Genomic DNA, 5,142 nt, shown 5'->3' with positions numbered 1-5,142 from the left:
AACGACTGGATAAGCCACCTTCCTTAATAAATATGTAAATGGGGCCGTTCTTCACCGAAGATATTTTTAGGTTGTCGCCTCTGCAGCATTGGCCGATGTCTAAAACAGCCCTTTGTTTAATTTGATGTTATCTGAGTGAGTTAAGGTTTAGAGTGTTCTTTGTTTTTTTGCAAGGATTGGAGTTTTGTTCCAGGAGTTAGGCAGTTATTTCGGGGGCTTACTGCAGAAGTTCTTATATAAACTTTAATCGAATTAGAAGACTTAAAACTTTACAAGAAATGCCATAATAAACAGCCAAACTCAAATAATGTCCGACAAATGCTTTAAACGACTGGATAAGCCACCTTCCTTATTAGACATGTAAATGGGGTCGTTCTTTACTGGATATATTTTAAGTTGTTGCCTTTGCCGCAGTGGCCGATGACTAAAACAGCCCTTTGTTTACTTTTAATATTATCTGAGCGAGTTAAAATTTTGAGTGTTGTTTTCTTTTGGGCAATGACTGGGGGTTCTGTTTGTGGATTCAGGCAGTAATTTCTGGTGCTGACTGCCGAAAGTCTTATATGAATTTCATTCGAATAACAATACTCAAAAAGTTAGCAAATAGGTCAAAATGAACAGCCTAACTGAATAATGTGAGGTCTGACGAATAGTTTAAACGACAGGATAAGCCACCACCCTTATTAGATAAGTAAATGGGGCCGTTCGTCACCGAAATTATTTTTAGGTTGTTGACTCTGCCCAGTGGCTGATGCCTAAAAACGCCCTTTCTTTACTTTTGATATCATCTAAGCGAGTTAAAATTTTCAGTTATCTTTGCTTTTCGGCAAAGATTGGAGTTTTTTTCCAGCATTTAGGCAGTTATTTCCGATGTTGACTGCCGAAATTCCTATATGAACTTTAACCGAATTATAAGATTTGAAACTGTACAAAATATGCCACACTAAACAGCCAATCTGAAATTAGGTCCGAGCAATGCTTTAAACGACTGGATAAGCCACCTTTCTTATTAGACATGCAATTGGGGCCGTTCTGCTCCGAATATATTTTTAGGTTGTTGTTTTTGCCGCAGTGGCCGATGAATAAAACATACCTTTCTTTATTTTGATATTATCTGAGGGAGTTAAAATTGTGAGTGTGAGGCATATGATTGAGGCCAAGGATTAGAATTTTTTTTCATGGATTCAGACAGTTATTTCTGGTGCTGACAGCAGAAAGTCCTATAAGGACTTCATTCGAAAAATGTTACTTGAAATTTTACAAAATAGGCCAAAATAAACAGCCTAACTGAATAATGTGAGGTCTGACAAAGGGTTTCAACGACTGGATAAGCCACCTTCCTTAATAAATATGTAAATTGGGCCGTTCTTCGCCGAAGATATTTTTAGGTTGTAGCCTCTGCAGCAGTGGCCGATGTCTAAAACAGCCTTTTGTTTACTTTTAATATTATCTGAGCGAGTTAAAATTTTGAGTGTTGTTTGCTTTTGGGCAATGACTGGGGGTTCTGTTTGTGGATTCAGGCAGTTATTTCTGGTGCTGACTGCCGAAAGTCTTATATGAATTTCATTCGAATAACAATACTCGAAAAGTTACCAAATAGGCCAAAATAAACTGCCTAACTGAATAATGTGAGGTCTGACGAATGGTTTTAACGACTGGATAAGCCACCTTCCTTATTAGATAAATAAATGGGGCCGCTCTTCACCGAAATTATTTTTAGGTTTTTGTCTCTGTAACAGTGGCCGATGCCTAAAACAGTTGTTGTTTTGTTTTGATATTATCTGAGCGAGTTAAAATTGTCAGGTATCTTTGCTTTTAGGCAAGGATTCGAGTTTTGTTCCAGCATTTAGGCAGTTATTTCCGATGCTTACTGCAGAAGTTCTTATATAAACTTTAATCGAATTACAAGACTTAAAACTTTACAAGATATGCCATAATAAACAGCCAAACTGATATAATGTCCGACAAATGGTTTAAACGACATGATAAGCCACCTTCCTTATTAGACATGTCATTTGGGGTCGTTCTTTACTGAATATGTTTTAGGTTGTTGCCTTTGCCGCAGTGGCCGATGCCTAAAACAGCCCTTTATTTACTTTTAAAATTATCTGAGCGAGTCAAAATTGTGAGTGTGAGGCAAAGGTTTGAGGCCAAGGATTAGGATTTTTTTCATGGATTCAGACAGTTATTTCTGGTGCTGACAGCAGAAAGTGCTAGAAGGACTTCAATCGAAAAATATTACTTGAAATTTTACAAAATAGGCCAAAATAAACAGCCTAACTGAATAATGTGAGGTCTGACAAAGGGTTTCAACGACTGGATAAGCCACCTTCCTTAATAAATATGTAAATGGGGCCGTTCTTCACCGAAGATATTTTTCGGTTGTCGCCTCTGCAGCAGTGGCCGATGTCTAAAACAGCCCTTTGTTTACTTTTGATGTTATCTGAGCGAGTTAAGGTTTAGAGTGTTCTTTGCTTTTTTGCAAGGATTGGAGTTTTGTTCCAGCATTTAGGCAGTTATTCCGGTGGCTTCCCGTCGAAATTTGTATATGAACTTTAATCGAATTATACGACTTGAAATTTTACAAAATCTGCCACAATAAACAGCCGAACTCAAATTAGGTCCGAGAAATGCTTTAAACGGCCGGATAAGCCACCTTCATTATTAGACATGTAAACGGGGCCGTTCTTCACCGAAAATATTTGTAGGTTGTTTACCTTTGCCGCAGTGGCCGATGACTAAAACAGCCCTTTGTTTACTTTTAATATTATCTGAGCGAGTTAAAATTTCGAGTGTTGTTTGCTTTTGGGCAATGACTGGGGGTACTGTTTGTGCATTCAGGCAGTTTTTTGTGGTGCTGACTGCCGAAAACCTTATCTGGAATTCATTCGAATAACAATACTCGAAAAGTTACAAAACAGGCCACAATAAACAGCCGAACTCAAATTAGGTCCGACAAATGCTTTAAACGGCTGGATAATCCACCTTCCTTATTAGAGATGTAAACGGGGCCGTTCTTCACCGAATATATTTTTAGGTTGTTTGCCTTTGCCGTAGTGGCCGATGACTAAAACAGCCCTTTGTTTAATTTTAATATTATCTGAGCGAGCTAAAATTTTGAGTGTTGTTTGCTTTTGGGCAATGACTGGGGGTTCTGTTTGAGGATTCAGGCAGTTATTTCTGGTGCTGACTACCGAAATCCTTAGATGAATTCCATTCGAATAACAATACTCGAAAAGTTACAAATCAGGCCAAAATAAACTGCCTAACTGAATAATGTGAGGTCTGACGAATGGTTTAAACGACTGGATAAGCCACCTTCCTTACTAGATAAGTAAATGGGGCTGTTCGTCACCAAAATTATTTTTAGGTTGTTGTATCTGCAACAGTGGCCGATGCCTAAAACAGCCCTTTGTTTACTTTTGACATTATCTGAGCGAGTTAAAATTGTCAGTTATCTTTGCTTTTCGGCAAGGATTGGAGTTTTGTTCCAGCATTTAGGCAGTTATTTCCGGTTATTTCCGATGCTTACTGCCGAAGTTCTTATATGAATTTTAATCGAATTAGAAGACTTAAATCTTTACAAGCTATGCCACTATAAACAGCCAAACTCATATAATGTCATTCAAATGCTTTAAACGACAGGATAAGCCACCTTCCTTATTAGACATGTAAATGGGGTCGTTCTTTACTGAATATGTTTTAGGTTGTTGCCTTTGCCGCAGTGGCCGATGCCTAAAACAGCCCTTTATTTACTTAAAAAATTATCTCAGCAAGTCAAAATTGTGAGTGTGAGGCAAAGGATTGAGGCCAAGGATTGGGATTCTTTCATAGATTCAGACAGTTATTTCTCGTGCTGACAGCAGAAAGTCCTATAAGGACTTCATACGAAAAATATTACTTGAAATTTTACAAAATAGGCCAAAATAAACAGCCTAACTGAATATTGTGAGTTCTGACAGAAGGTTTCAACGACTGGATAAGCCACCTTCCTTAATAAATATGTAAATGGGGCCGTTCTTCACCGAAGATATTTTTAGGTTGTCGCCTCTGCAGCATTCGCCGATGTCTAAAACAGCCCTTTGTTTAATTTGATGTTATCTGAGTGAGTTAAGGTTTAGAGTGTTCTTTGTTTTTTTGCAAGGATTGGAGTTTTGTTCCAGGATTTAGGCAGTTATTTCGGGGGCTTACTGCCGAAGTTCTTATATAAACTTTAATCGAATTAGAAGACTTAAAACTTTACAAGATATGCCATAATAAACAGCCAAACTCATATAATGTCCGACAAATGCTTTAAACGACTGGATAAGCCACCTTCCTTATTAGACATGTAAATGGGGTCGTTCTTTACTGTATATATTTTAGGTTGTTGCCTTTGCCGCAGTGGCCGATGACTAAAACTGCCCTTTGTTTACTTTTAATATTATCTGGGCGAGATAAAATATTGAGTGTTGTTTTCTTTTGGGCAATGACTGGGGCCTCTGTTTGTGGATTCAGGCAGTTATTTCTGGTGGTGACTGCAGAAAGTCTTATATGAATTTCATTCGAATAACAGTACTCAAAAACTTACCAAATAGGCCAAAATAAACTGCCTAACAGAATAATGTGAGGTCTGACGAATGGTTTAAACGACAGGATAAGCCACCACCCTTATTAGATAATTAAATGGGGCCATCGTCACCGAAATTATTTTTAGGTTGTTGTCTCTGCCCAGTGGCTGATGCCTAAAAACGCCCTTTGTTTACTTGTGATATCATCTGAGCGAGTTAAATTTTTCAGTTATCTTTGCTTTTCGGCAAAAATTGGAGTTTTTTTCCAGCATTTAGGCAGTTATTTCCGATGTTTACTGCCGAAATTCCTATATGAACTTTAATCGAATTGGAAGATTTGAAACTGTACAAAATATGCCACACTAAACAACCAATCTCAAATTAGGTCCGAGAAATGCTTTAAACGACTGGATAAGCCACCTTCCTTATTAGACATACAATTGGGGCCGTTCTGCTCCGAATATATTTTTAGGTTGTTGCCTTTGCCGCAGTGTCCGATGAATAAAACATACCTTTGTTTATTTTGATATTATCTGAGGGAGTTAAAATTGTGTGTGTGAGGCAAAGGATTGAGGCCAAGGATTAGGATTTT

Source organism: Amblyomma mixtum, chromosome 4 (genome assembly GCF_055824585.1).
Source record: "Amblyomma mixtum isolate Tamu chromosome 4, ASM5582458v1, whole genome shotgun sequence".
In the NCBI taxonomy this organism is placed as follows: domain Eukaryota; kingdom Metazoa; phylum Arthropoda; class Arachnida; order Ixodida; family Ixodidae; genus Amblyomma; species Amblyomma mixtum.
This window is presented reverse-complemented; position numbering follows the sequence as displayed.